Source organism: Corvus cornix, chromosome 1 (assembly GCF_000738735.6).
Source record: "Corvus cornix cornix isolate S_Up_H32 chromosome 1, ASM73873v5, whole genome shotgun sequence".
NCBI classification, from domain to species: domain Eukaryota; kingdom Metazoa; phylum Chordata; class Aves; order Passeriformes; family Corvidae; genus Corvus; species Corvus cornix.
Window position 1 is genome coordinate 47,995,519 of NC_046332.1, and position 15,370 is coordinate 48,010,888.

The 15,370-nt window shown below is 41.4% G+C and overlaps 1 protein-coding gene across 4 annotated transcripts in view; it reads left to right on the top strand.

Annotated features, from left to right (window-relative positions):
- Nucleotides 1-15,370, top strand: part of MTUS2 (microtubule associated scaffold protein 2) — a 269,885-nt gene that overhangs the window by 56,308 nt on the left and 198,207 nt on the right. Inside the window, exon 1 of one of the 4 annotated variants that reach the window (XM_020584695.2) lies at nucleotides 108-150. The exons of the other annotated variants lie outside the window; for them this stretch is intronic. The gene's annotated coding sequence lies outside the window, so the exon portion shown is untranslated. Of the gene's footprint in view, nucleotides 1-107; nucleotides 151-15,370 lie in introns of those variants that run through there. 4 annotated transcript variants of the gene reach the window in all.

Sequence of the window (15,370 nt, forward strand, 5' to 3'; positions counted from 1 at the left end):
CCATTTTAATAGATATTGTGTAATTCAGAGAACTCTCCTATTGACCTAGAGTGAATTGTTATTTGTTTTCCCATTTTGATATCTTTTGAAGGCTTCTGATGAACAGAGCAAGAGTCTTCCCCAAGGAGCATCTTCAGCAAAAACCAAATAGTAAGTAATACAGTAGGCATGCAAGGTACCTCTTGCAGGCAGCTACTGGATTCTGCATAGTCTAATGGGGGCCTCCAGAATTACACTGCCTTTTAACTGTAAGGTAGCATATGATACCCATTTCATCTGCAGCCCCATGCTTTGTTTTTGCACTTGCAGTGGTAGGGCAGTAAGCCATATTTTCCAGCAAGCTTTCTGTGTCCTCCACTCTTTGTCAGATGTACAAACTAAAGAAGAGATTGTAAAATAAAAGTACTTTCTAAACATCTGATCCAAGTGTTCTTATCACCCATCAGTCAACCTGGTTTTAGGTGGCTAATACTAGCAATTTCACAAGAAACAAACAGCTGTATTGAAACTGAAACTAGGTGTCTGTTATAAACCAACTTCTGATCCCATACGTAACTTCCCATGAGGGAAGGCTCATCTTTCTGGTGCTACATCTCAGCAGTGAATAAGGGATTTCGGGGAATGTAAGGGAAACAAGCTTGGGTAAAATTGTGAAAGCTCACCTATTTCATAGTCAGAAAATCTCAGTCTGGGGTGTTTGTTCTACTTCTGAAAGAACTGGACTACACATCCCATGTGTGCTTTGTCTTTGGGGACTTCCTTTGGGCTGTGATTGTTTTGTGGGAAATAATAGGTCACTTGCAGATATGTACAGTAGACTCATCACCTAAAATGCAGAGGGGAAATGATTAATTAGATTTTTTTGAAACTTGGCTGTAAAGGTTTGTCCTACTTTGTGACTGACACTTTGGGCAAATTATTTAGAACACTTGTGTATTAATCAGAAGCTGTATATATTACTGTATTTCTTACCTTTTTGACAATGTGTTATGAGCAATGCAAAAGGGGTGGTAACTTAGCAAATTGGTTGTGTTCTAAAAGTCAGCAAGGTCACTAAGGAAATTCAGAGTGGTTGGTAGGTGTCAGAAATGTTCAGGGTCTTGGTGGAAAGGAATGTCCTCATTTATAAAATATGCCAAAACTCCTGGTATGTGTGAGAAGGACGTAGTAAGCATGAAGCCTATTCCTTCCTCCTGGTAGGAGTAAGAGTTGTAGTTTACTGGGGCACATCTTCTCACTTTTCCTGTCTGGCTGCTGGTTTCCAACTATGAGCAGACATGGAGACCAGTGAAGAGACAATGTCTGGTACATCAGCAGCTTCACTACAAAAGCAGCATATAAAGGTTCAGTTTGAGGGTGGGTATAATATACCAGAGCTGCTTCATGCAGCTTGATGCAGCATAATCCTTATATCCTGCTTGGGATACACTCTAGATGGATGGACAGCTGCAAGAGTGGAAAACTGGCTGTTTTTTTGGCCCACAGACTGGTAGTTAATGGTTCACACTCTACCTGCAGGCAATAATGTGCCCCCATCAACACAGTGGATGACACAAAGCTAGAGGGACTTGGGATATACTGGAGGCCAGTGGTGTCCTTCAGAGGGACCCAGATAGTCTGGAGGAATGGGTCAAACTCACAGAATCGAAACCTCATGATGAGGACAAATGTAAACTCCAGTGCTGGCGGTGGAGTAATGGTCAGCATCAGGTCTAGTGGGCAGTGAATTGGGTATGGGCCAGCAGAGTGCCCTGACAGCAAAGATGGGCAAGGGCATCCTGGGCAGTATTGTGAGGGGCACAGTCAGTAGGTTGAGGGAAGGGATTATCCCCTTTACTCAGCACTTGTTCGACTGCATCCAGTTGCCTTCTGATGGAGCAAACACATCAACAGGTTTGTGATATCTAAGGGAGTTAATGGGATCCCCCTGAGATGGTGGCAGCTGGAGCATTTCCCGTGTGAGGACTGACGGGACTGAGTTTGTTCAGCTTAGAGCACAGAGGGCTTTGCAGCTTTTGCTGCAGCCCCCAGTTTCTACAGGGTCATTGAGGTGACGGAGCTGAGCTTTTCATGGCAGGTGGACAGGGGGCAGTGGGCATCAAATGAAGAAAGAGAATTTCAGACTGAATGTAACAAAAACAGGAGACTGTTCTGTGAGAACAGTGAGACTTGTGCAGTCTCCCTTTCCTTGGAGGTTTTCAGGACAAAAGTCTGAGGAACCATGTCCTGAATACAGTGTTAACTCTGGACTAGAGACTTCTTAAGATCCCCTCCAGCCTGAAAGGGTCAATAGGTCTATGCCAATGGGCCTTTAAATGATCCAAAAAAGATGCTGATGATAGGATCCTTTCAGAAAAGGGAAGGAGCAAGATTTCTTTTTTTTCACCTGTCATCCTTTTTTCTCTTTTGAAATTCAAATTCTAGATGAGGTTTTTCATGTCTAGGAGATGATTGCTTTCCAGTTTTGATAATTACTTTATATACCAATTCTTCCAGTCATTAGACACAAATTGCAGTACTTCACAAACAGAAGATTTGATTTATTGTCTGACCTGACTATTAATAAAGCATTTTGACAGTAGCTGGCCTAATTCCCTCTGTGTAAGCATATGCAGCAACTTTGAAGTGAATGGCACTACATGGGATTCTGCTAGTGATAAGTTTGGCCCATTTTTAATAAAGTACAACAAATAAGTTTTGTGCTTGTAAATTATTTAGATACTCAGAGCAGGACTTACTGACAAGCAATTATAAGGAAATCTTTCCTCTAACACAAGAAATGTCAATTTTTTCCAAGAAAACCAAGTGATTCTTCAAAACTGAAAATGTTGAGTTGGAAGGCCTTTTATTAAACAGGTACAACACTCAAAATGTTGTGTGATCCTATCTCAGCTCCAGTGCTGTTAAAACACAAAAGTTATGCATCTCCTCTAAGCATAGACTTTGGGACAGTTGAAGGAAAGCGTGATGCATTGTCCTGCCTTAGGCTGAATCCTCTGTGGAGAGGGCCCCTGCTCTCTATTCATTACATGGAGAGAGCGAAAATGACTATCTTGGAGTAGACAACTGAGTTTCAGATTGCTGAAATTAACTAAGTCATACCCACAGCCACTATATTTATCTTCAGCTTATCTTTTTCTATTTTGTTTTTAATTTTGTGTCTCTCCACTCACCCATTTTCTGTGTCTTCTGCAGTTTTTCTCTAAATCCATCATCCCACATCGTACATGTTATTTCCTTTAATTTAACCATGGTCTCTGATGCTGGAATGGCAAATGGGTTTCTATGATACTCCTGCTCCACTCTATTTGTTGAAGCATTGATTTTCTTAAAGCATTTAAGTACTGAAAAAATCAATAGGGCTATACACAAGTAATACAAAGGCACCTTGGTAACTTACAGAGAAAGAGCCAATTGACACAGTTTCTTGTCACTCAGTGAAAGGGAAACCTGTGGTTTCTGGTTGAGGGCAAAGGATAGTACAATTCCCTCACACCCTGTGTTACACACCTGCCCATCAAGAGTAGCCACAGCCCAGCAAGCTACAAGAAGACAGAGCATGAGCTGGAGAAAATAGTGTGAATATCCCAGCAAATAACGGGAGCTCCTAGTTCCCAGAAATGCCGCTGTTTTCTTGGCTGACTCATGCCCTAGGGAGCTCCCAGGGACACCATCAGGAGGTCCAGCAGCAACATCTCCTCCCTAGACCAACTATCCCTTCTCAGTTCTGCCTGGCTTGTTTCAGGAGGGATGTATCTGTCAAAGTCTGGTGTTAGGGAGCCACTGTGAACTGGGAAGGCCTCTGCCCCCTCTCAGGTGTTGGAGGGGATTTTGACATTGTGTATAGCCTCCCACCAGGCTCTGGCTCACTCCAGGTGTGTCTCCCCACCACAGCCTCCAAAAGGGCTGCTCAGCTCCTTGGGGACAAGCTTTCAAACCTTCACGAATGACATCAGGACTGAGGTGAAAAGGAAGCCAAATGAATATGAAGGCAAACCCACAAACCCAGCAGTATTTTTGATCAGTGGGTCCACTGCCAGTGTCAAAATGCGTTATGAATGGATGGCCAAATATTTCACAGATGTAATGCAATAGGACTCAAGCTCTAAGGCCAGAAATATTTAAGTGTGAAGATAACTGATGTTTGCAGAGATACCTTAAAAATTTGTCTCCTGGTGCATGTAATGGGTTTTATCCATCTGTTTGCCACATAGCTGAGGAATGCAAAAGCTAGAGTATGGTAAGATTATAATCAGATTCATTTGTCTTTCAATTACTGCTGGGTATATTTTATTACTGAGGCTGGGACAAGATCCAGCAATTTTAGCCTGAATGTGGATAATACAGGTTACAATTTTTTCCTCAAAATGTTGGACTGCTTATTTTTCCTGTGTTTGACATTATATAATCACAGATATTGTAATTATAGGTATTCATTTTTTGGTGATGAAATGTGGCTAGTGTAACAACATTCTTTAAATAGCTGTCTCTTTTTCAGTGAGAAAGAAATATTTGGCAGTATCCTATTCTGCCATTTAATTGAGCCATGTGAAATATGTGAGCAGGGAGAAGAATAGAAATTCTTAAACCCCAGAGCATATGAATTAGACATGTGTCTGTCATGTCCCAATCCTGGTATTAGTGCAAATGTTTTTTGATGCTCTATTAGAGGTGGTGTAGTAAAATAGGAGAAATTCCGAGGAGGAATGACTAGCACTGTGAGGGAGGTGGTGCAATGCAAGCAAGCACAGCAGATACCTACCAGTCACCTCAGTGAACATGACTAAGCCCCCATCATGGCAAACCAGTGGTAGGACCTATGGATGTATGTGGTGCTGGAATTCTCTTCCCACAAAGGTGCATCAACAGAGATCTCTGGAACTGAAATGAAAACCTTTCCTAAGTGTTTTTCAAAGTGGTGGTAGAGAAGAGACAATTTCTTGATTTTGATTTCCTTGTTGGGAAGAGTTCTTTTAAGAGCCAGAGTATTTTTTTTATCTGTACAAAGATATGGATGCATAAGAACCTCATAATGTAAACAGGCTGTCAGATTTCACTCCATTAGTACTTGCAGTGCATTGCTTTAGGCCGTGAACACCTGAGAGGATAAGTTATAGAGGTTTGCCTTCTTGTAACGTGTTCTGTTTGCCAATCTTAAATCTGCTTTTTCTTCTATATCTAAAATCATGAATTTGGTATAGGAAGGCCAGTCTATAGCCAGCACTATTATGTTGAGCAGTGAAGCATCCTAAGGGAGTCAAGATGAGCTCTGTCAGGTATGCACTTCTGTGTGCTTCCCTCAAGGATAATGATCTTTTGCTCCAGAAAATATTAATTAACTTCACTGATGCAATTTCCTGTGATATACTGTAGGATCCACATTTTGACTTTCAGATAGATAACCCAAGTAATATTCTGTGAAAGATGGTCTGCGAATAGTCTAAGAAGCATCAAGTAAAGGAGATCCTCTATTCAAATGTGGTATGAACACCTGGAATAAACTGTTGGGGGGAGCAAGGATGCGGATCCTTTCATAGAATAGGATTTTGCTCCTGCAAAGGGCTTTCCACATAGGTTTCATGAACTGATACCGTGAAGTACTTAGTGATCTCCTTTATCTGCATATGCTTGCTACGTGTCATTTTTGTCTTACCCTGGGACAAGGCCTCAAACTCAGTGCTGGAGGGAATAGCTTTTCCTAAAGGCTCAGTAACTCCCAGCTTAGGCAGATAATATTGCTGCTGGAATATACGAGGCAGAAATGAGAAGGGGTGGGGAGGAGATGTTGTTGTTGGACTTCCTGATGGTACTCCTAGGATCTCCCAGTGATGTTCCCTAGAGCCTGAATCAGTCAAGAAAACAGTGGCAGTTCTGGGAACAAAAAGGCCCTGGTAATTGTTGGGATATTCCCACTACATCCCCATTGTCTCTGTGCTTGGTTGAGTTCCTGTGTCAGACAGTCTTCCACAGCCACCACAGCCATTCTGCCCTTTGCACCAACACACTTTCTCTCTTCTAGCAAAGCCTAGTAGCCAATTCATCTCCTTTGCAGGTCTCGCCACTGGACTCTGCATTGCTTATTTTACATTGATGGAGTTGTCTTAGCAGCAGCAAGAAGTTAAGGGCAGGGAAGGATGTGATCTTTGTTCTGTGTTGTGCAGAATTGACATGGCCATACAAATGTTTTATGGCAATAATTTCCCTTCCCTTCCTTCAACAGATTGTCCTGTTCTTCTTTTAGCAGCTGAATTTCATTTTATTTGTTGCTCATTAGTACTGCTTCTAGAAAGGACTGACAAAACCATTGTGAAAATTGTTCACTTACAGTTATAGATGGTGTACAAAGGACCTGCTGTTTCGTTGAACAGCACAGTTCAGTAGATTTGCTAGCCTCACACTGATTGTGGGCTGCTATGCTAGTGACAGCAGCATGTGACAGCACAAGTGCCACTGCGTGTACCAAGTGCAATCATCACTGTGGCATCAGAAATGAAAACCAGCTGAGAAAATAGGGAGTTTTGCTCCTGAATTTGCCAGCATGGAGGTTTCTCACTTGGCCTCATAGCACATGTGGAAATTTGGTTGGGATGACTCATTCAGACCAGGATCACCAAAGTGTCTGTTCCTGCTGCTTTCTGGCACTGCTGACTTTCAGGGCGTGGTTTGCAGCCAATTTGGCCAGGAGAAATATGATAAAAGAAGTTAGAAGTTCTGCTATTGTGCCTCACTAGTGAGATGTAATTAACCAGTGGGGAGTCATGGGTCTGGAGAAATTTTCTGCCTGTTCCTACAGGAGAAACAATATGACTTCCTGAGGGATTTCATTCTGTTATTCTGTGAAGATGGTGCCTGTGATGCCTAATCAGCAGCAGGAGTGGAAGGACAGAGCATGGTCAGAGCACATTAAATCTTTATGGTTTCCAGTTGCTATGATAGCTTTTTTAGCTGCTAATATCTTGATTGAAATGTGATTTTCTTTCTTCTTTTTTTTTCTATATAGCACTCATACATTGGGCATATTTTGATCAAAAAAGGACGAAAATTACATGCAAGACACCAACCCCCTCTGCCAAGCCATAACCTGCAGAGGACAAGAACACTAACGAAAATGTCACACAGGTGTCCCTTAGGTCCATTTTCCATACGGTGATGCCTGAAATACTTACCCTTTTACCATTAATATTTCCTAGAAGGATTCCGCCTGGACATGTCACCTGCTGCAGAGAAATTCGGCTTCAGCAGTCCAAGGGGTCAGGCCTGTACTCAGGGCAGGACCAAAGCTGGGGATTTTGGTTGTGCAATGGCTTTCGGCCCCTCTTTGGGAAGGGTGTCCAGTTTGCCAACCTCTCTGCTTTCAAGGAAGGCCCTGGAACTTTTCCTCAGCTGAGCCCGTGGATGCTGCTGGCTTTAAACTGCCTGGCACAGCAGAGCTTTTTCTCACAGTGCTTCCCATTGCAAGAACTGAATCATTCTGAATTTCATGTGCAGGTGGTTTTCCTTCTGGGGGCTCACTCAGCACAGAGGAGGAAAATTGGCTAATCAGTTTTGCTTTAGTTTACAGCCATCCTCTCAAGTGGTATTCGACCTCTCCAAGGTGTGAATTATAGATGTTTATTTGTTTAGAGAAAGCCTTGACTGAAATAGAATTAAAATTGTATAAACTTTTGTATTGCTCTTAGAGCGTAAATTTAGACAAAGTTTTTCATGAGAGGTTGTCTTCTAACCAAATCACCTGTCAGTGTTTGAAGTTATAAAGGTGTGTTCATATAGGTAAATGAATGTGTTATCTACCTGCCACTTGTGATACTCAGTAGATGATAAAATAAAACTAGAATAAAAATGAAAGTAAATTTATAGAAAATGGAGAAGGTAGGCTGGCAGGTATATTAGTGGTGAGCAGAGAAAATTGGAACTCAGACTGAGAAGTAATGACATGCTGTTTGTTTTTTTATGGGCAGTCATTATTTCTGCAGGGAACATCTGCTCTGCAAGGGTTCTTTCTAGCAGCTCACCAGCAGAGGTGAATAACCCCAGATTACCTCATCTTCAATGCATATTATACCTCATCCACATTTCAATTGATTCTGGCTCCTTCTGTTTTCAAGTTTAAATACAGTTCTGGGGTTGCTGGTTGAAGTCCCTCTCCTCTGTGGACAGAATGTGCCATAAAACCAATGGGATGCTTGTGCGTGATGGGACCAGGACATACGAATCTGTTTGGTGCAGCCTTGGCCCCATGAAGGACATTCAGTCAGGTGGTGCCACAGTTTTGATCTGCTGCAGAAAGGGGATGTTGGGGCCTCAGCTGTACCCAGTGGTAATGAACACAACATGTAGCTATGTGTATGAGAAAGGTAACCTTATTAAAGAAAGATCACTACTAACACTTAGGAATGGCACCACTGAACACCTTTTGAATGGTAAGTATTCAGTAGTGGACAGGGGCTATTCCAGGGCAGCTTCAATGACAGAAGATGGTCCTAGAAAATGTTTAATTTATGTAAAAACTGTTGTACTTTACCACTGCATTGATGCTGCCTCAGTGGATTACTTGTGTGACAGTACAAAAAGTACCAGGGGCCATTTCCTTGGGCCAAAGTCTTGGGAATTGGTGGTCCCTCATCTGTGTCCAGCAGCACTGGTGCTCCCATTAGCAAACCAGTGAGGAAGACTCACAGTTGGAGCAGGCTAAAATGGAAGCAAAATAGAACTTAATCTACATAGTCAGGGTTGAGGATACAAAACATGGGATTCCTTTCCATGACCTAAAACTATGTGTAATATAGACACATATATTGGAGCTGGTCACCCTTAACTGTGCCTCCTGTTCCCAACAGGAGAAATATTCAGTTTTGGGGACACATTTACATATATGACAGTTTTTATCTAAGATGAGATAAATCCTTCTGTTACTAAGTTACTGTTTTAACCACTGTGGACAATCTTGTGCATATTTACCTGCATTGTAAATGTCTGAGTTCAGATGAATCCAGTTCTGAAATACCTGTTGACTGTGATCTGTGATCCCTATCTCGGGAGATCCTGAAAAGCTTCCCAGATCTGACTTCCTTCCCTGTGTACCTCAATATCTGGAAAAATTCATCCCATTATCTTTAGATGTTTACTTGTGGTGGGGCAAAGGTCTTGGCATGCAAAGCATGTTAAAAGTTTTATCCAAGTTTACATAAGATATTCCTTGTGTTTGCTGTGTGAATTGTTCTTTATATGAAGGCACTCAAACCCGTGTAATATCAGCATACTAGCTGTGAAAATACCAGAGACACTGTCTTTAGATATTTTCAAGGGGGTTGAAACAATCACTGGTAATCACTCAAAGATACGAAAATGACTTACCCAAGTGAAAGATGCAGTACTTGACTTTCCTTTTAGTTACACTGGTGCAAATTGAGAGTTGCTGGTGTCAATTACATTTTGTCTGGCTTAACAGAGATAACAATCAGGCCCCTTGGCTTCTAATCAAGTTTGATATTACCCTGGTGAGTTGTTATAATCCCTTAAATGGCACCATGTGGTAAGAAATCAATTGTGTTATGAAAATTACTCTGCTCTTCAGTTGTGCTAGTGTAGTCTGGTCTAATTGCCTAATTTTACCTTCTCAATAAAGAAAATATTCAGAATTCTCTATTGTACCATGTCTGCAGTGGACACCCATATTTGTAATTCTCAGTATTTGGTCAAAGAAGTTTTGAATATGCAACTCAGAATAACTAATCACTAGTAAGCACACTGTCTTAGCATACACCTTGTAGTTTGCTGTACTTTGTGCACAAATGCTTGGATAAGTTGTCTTTTTTTTTCTGAAGGCAACCTCTTGCCAGTGCAGATGGTGCAGGTTATTTCTGCTGCTGCATATGTGGGATTCTGCATGTGAAATTTATGCGTTACTGGGCTATAGATCTACAGGTGCTGCTGTGCACAGAAAGGGTACGTATGTTCTGTTCAGAACCAAACGCATCTGGAACACAGTTTTGAATACTATAAATTCTGTAATGGAATAAAACAGTGCAAATAAGCACACTCAGATACATACAGCTGTTTCCTGTTAGAGTTACCTAGGTGCACATTTCTGTCATTTGAGAGTATCTTGTACCTTGTAGTTGCTTTGACTCTGGCTCCAAAGCCAAACCAGTAGACAAGAGTTCGTTCATGTGTATGCCTGTGGCCAAGGTGAAGAGGTATTCTTGTCTATTTTCTGTAGACACAACACTATGAATCACTGAACATTTGGTTTGTGCTTGGAGTAGTCTCCACTGTGCAGAAATGCCTTGGAGCACTGTGAGAGGAATTGCTTGTCTAAGCCATGAAAAGTAGATGTGGCATTTAGAGACACCATGAAGTGAAACAATTGCAACATCTTGGTTTCTAAAAAGCCATGTTACCTTGCAAATGGCCTGTCCTACTTTTCACTCTGCTGGTGTGTCACAACAGACCACCATGCTACAACATGAAACTGCAGTCATCTGTCACTGCAGAGGATATAAAATATGCTTGCAGAATATGCGGGATGGTTGAGAACAAGGTGAGCAACAGGCATGAGCACAAGCCAGAATTCTTTTGTGATCATGTGTGTAATAATAAAAAAGATACGCTCTTTGGCTGGAGAAACCCTTGTGCACAGGTCTGGGTTATATGTATTTTCTGAAGCAGTCAGAATTACTGGCATCACGGACTGTTTGCCCTTCTGGATAAGTTCATGCTTCATGAAACCGCTCAAATTGTAACATCAAAACTGTGACATTTCCTGGACTTGGGGAAATATTTCAGGGTTTCTTATATCATCTAAGGAACAATCTCTTCACAGAACAAGACCCAATGGTGGAGTATTAGAATGAGTAGCAGTTGATAACATTAATGCCCAATATACTTCTTACGCATTGATCAGTTTATTATCTGCTTGTGTTGTATTTTTTTTTGTTTCTTTTTTTTTTTTTTTCCAGTGAGGAAAAATACAGCACTAACAATACTTCAGAATCATGAATTTCTTATAATTGCTTTATTATGGTGGAAATTAAAAGAGCAGAACAAAGGGAAGGTGTTTCATATAAAGTGACAGTTGATTTTCCTCTGCTTGCCCGTAAAATACCTCTTTATCCCAGCCTTCTCTGAATATCATGCTTTATTTTCCAGAGAAGATATTCTGTGCTTGGGGCATATTCCATTAAATCTTTGCAAACCACTGATGCCCAGAATATGTTCTGCTTAGCATAATCACATTAATTCCAGTTTTCACAGACATATGTGTTCCACCTTCCACATCTCTTAATCGCTAATCCCACCTCCATGAAGAGCTGTTCTGGGAGAAGCAAGCTGTAAAAGATGAAATTAAATTGTTCTGGAACCAGTTTCTGAATGTCACATGGAAGTTTTTACTCTTGGTCACACTGATATCAATGTGCCTTTACTTCAGAAAAAAAGTCTAGACATGAAGCAAAAACCTGTGCCCGTTTGAAGATTGAAACATTAGCAGCACAGGAACTAGGCTTTTTCTTAGTAAAAAAGAAATTTCATTAGATTAGATTTTTCATCCTAATCACTGCTGCGGAAGTGGAACATGGTGATTGATCAGGCTGGAGTAGGTTCCACTGGTAGCTCATCAGCTCAGTCCTGGATGTGGATTATCCCTATTGTTGAGCAGGCATGGTGCTTTGACTGAGACTGGAAAGAGTCACATTTTTAAAATGCTGTTATCTGTTTATATTCATGCTTGCCAATCCTAAGACTTGCCATTCCTATTGTTTTTTTAGAGGGAAGCAAAAATATAGGAATATGACTGAGGAAGAAAAAGGCAGAAACAAATAAGTGAAACACTGGCATAACCAAGCTAGGACTGTTAAAAGTGGGAGATAAGCATTTGTGATAATAAGGAGGCACTGTGGAAGTCTAGTCTGGAAAAGGCCTTCATTATTGAGTATTTCAGTGAGAGCTATCTCCTCTGGTTTTTTAGGATATTGACCCTAGGTAAAGGATTAACAAAATATTACCTTGAAAATAACTGCTTCTCCTGGATGCAATTTTTCATTATCTGAAAAAATAGTCCAAAGAACTTAATAAAAAAGAAAATATCATCATTAAAATTGTCTTCCTGAGATGATTGCACATGGAAAAATTATCTAAGGATCATTTCATCTTGATTGTGTGCCATGCTGTGTATCAAATTACATCAGATTTATGCCACAAGCAGACATCCTTCAGGAGCATCTGACTGGCAAAAGCTTATTCTAGCCAAGAGGCAATGCAATTGTGTAAATCATCCCATTTCATGGGTATAATTCTTCAATCAATGAGCAGAAGGGAAAAAAGTTCTCAGTGTGTTGGTCACAGCACATCTGTCTAACCTGGGATATTTTCCATTGTGTGACAGTGACATTTGAAGCTGTATGGGGCAATTTATTTATCTGTGCAGAGTCAGATCCTGCCAACAGTGCACTCAACAAGATGTTACTCCATAAATAAATGTAATGGGACTGCCTGAAGAATGAGGCTCTGCCTAGACTGAAAAAAAGTTACAGTCTGGTCCTGATAGAGTTGAACTTCAGTTACAAGAAATGGCTGTGAGGTACAAGAAAAGATGGCCTTTCCCTTTCTGGTCTCCAAAAACTTTTAGCAGCTTATAGTTCATGGATAATGTTCCCAGGAGAATTGGGTGCCTGTTGCTATTCCCTGTTCATATAAACTGTGGCTACAGATTGCACATGGAAATGCAGTGAATTGTTAAAAGTCTTCCATTTTTGTGTCCAAGTTTAATTGCTGTAATTTTCTTCATAAAGTTTTTAATTTTCTACTTTAACAATAATGACATAGATAAGTAATAATAATAAGTAATAATAATAATACAATTGCAAAGAAGGGTTATAACATGAAATGGGAATGAAAAAAAAAAAGCACCAAGTTTCTGTGTCAGCAACACAGCAATAAAAAGGCATTAAGAAAAAATCTTGGTCTGAGGGGGAGAAGCAATTTCCCAGGTACTAAAGCTTTAATCTAAATTGTGTTTAAGGCAGGGATTTCCCCAGAGATTATGATAAAACTTTTACAAGTCCCCAAACCAGTACTCATAGTCTTCAAGGCAGTGAGTCCTATTTGTCTGGTGTTGATATCTTCTCTTTCCAACTTTTGTATGCACAGTTTCCGAAGATTAGTGACCTCACAGGAGAGTCCTGGGGATTCATCTAAGTTAATAGAGCTAATATTTGATGGTTTTGCTGTAGACCTTCCACTGGCACCTCCAGCATACCTGAGAGTAAAGCCACATGGCCATCATCTGCCACGTCATTCACTCACTTGTCTTATTTGCCTGGAACATTCTTCTTTCTTTCTGAAATTGTCTTTCGCTCTATGATCTCTGTTTCTCTTCCTGGAGCAACCCTGATTTACAAGAAGCCTTTCATCCAGTCTTTGCTGGACTTGACCAAGGCCCATAATGTAGAAAGCAGAACATTGTTAGCTGTTAATCACTTGGAGCACTGTGGTGGTTTAACCCCAGGCAGTCACTCAGTCTCCCACCAGTGGGATCAGGGAGAGAACTGGAAGAGTAAAAGCTGGAAACAAGGAATTAATTTGCTGCTCCCCATGCGCAGGGAGGTGTTCAGCCATCTCCAGGAGAGCAGGGCCCCATCATGTATAATGGCTTTCAGTTTAAAGCTATTCCCTCTTGTCCTATCAGCACGTGCCCTTGTAAAAAGACCCTCATTAGCGTTCTTGTAGGCCCCCTTTAGGTACTGAAAGGATGCTGTAAGGTCTCGCCACATCCTTCTCTTCCCCAGATTGAGCAACCCCAGCTCTCTCAGCCTGTGTTCATAGGAGAGGTGATCCAGTCTTCTGGTCCTCTTTGTTGAGAAACTAGTGGAAAAATCTGTGCCAAGACCCTGTAAGAGATTTTACCCCCAGGTACTTTGGACTGAGTGTGTTTGCACAGGGCCAGCTCAGCATAGGTGCTTCCAAACCATGATTTATCAAACCCCATAAACACGGAGATGAGAGAGGTTAGTACTGTGAATTAACAGCTTCCAAGTAGCGTTTCTCATTTGTTTCAAGTGGGGCTAAAAGTAGAGCATATGGTCTCATGCCAAAATCTGGAATCCTTATGTTTTGGGGAGTGTCCAGGTGCTATTTCAGGTTTTGAAACACTTTTAAAATTCCTTGTTTGTTGCACAGAAGGAATTAGAACTTGATAAAACACCGTGCAACTGTGCTTTGTTTCAAATATAAGGAGCAGAAAATATGAGGAGATGAGCAGGAATTTCATCATCATTTACCCAGTACAGATCTGAGAAGTTAATTTTGTGCATAACTGTTTTGTCCATCTTTACTCTGAACTGGTGCTCTGTGATTGCATCACTTGCTGCTATGTAAGATTCTGAGATGTGCTGTGAGCTGCAGTCAGAGGGAGGTAAATATACTCCTTTTAATGCAAAACTTTTTCTGGAGAGGTCCTTATAGGATCAGTGTGGGACCACCCTGACGTAAGGAGTTCTCCAAAACACACTAACCTCTTTCTTGTCTAGATGATATTTGTCTGAAAGGGACAGATGATGCATCCCCCTGTCCCTCTGCAAATGTTCTCAGGTGGCAGCATGCAAGATTAATCACCCTGAGGCATCCCCTGAGCTGTCAGGTGTCACACATCCTAGAACACGGTGAAATCCCTTTCCCAAGGGACTGGTGAGCATCCAGTCCTCCTCACATTCCTGGGACAGCACACAGTCTGTGTGGTGGAGGATATGAGCTGAAGACAGAGAGATTCACCAAAGGAAGTTAGTGGCCAGCTTAGTCCTTCAGGATCAGGAGCACCCCTATCTTCCTCACGGATGTCATCATCTTCATCAAAAGAGAAGACTCTAGTAGAGAGATCAGTCAAAACGGGTGACAAGCTTCTGCCTTTCCTTCCTCTGGAGCCTAGAAGCAGAGGGTGGCAGGGCCAGTTGTAGGCTGTCATCTCTAATTAGAGAGATGCACCAAATGTACCTCAAAACTGAAGAGGTTAGTATAATAAGAGATGCTCCTTTTGTTGCTTTGTTCTTCTGCGTCTGGGATGCCAGTGTTGATCAAAGTCATTTTTGTGTCACCTCTTGGCAGATTTTCCCAGTGCTCTGTGTTTGGTAATTTACAGCAGAACACTTCCAGCAATAACCGTAACTGACATCTGAAAGTGGTTTATACTCATTTAAAAGATTGGGCAATATAAAAGTTAAGCAAGGTTTACAGGAGAGGTAACATTGCATATTATAACAGCTGATGTAGCTGAAAAGGCACGGGCACGTTTCCAAACACCCATGGCCTTCTTGGGATTGCTGCAGAGACAGAAACTGTAGAGAAACAAAAATCCAGTGCCTCCCTTTCAACTGTGGCA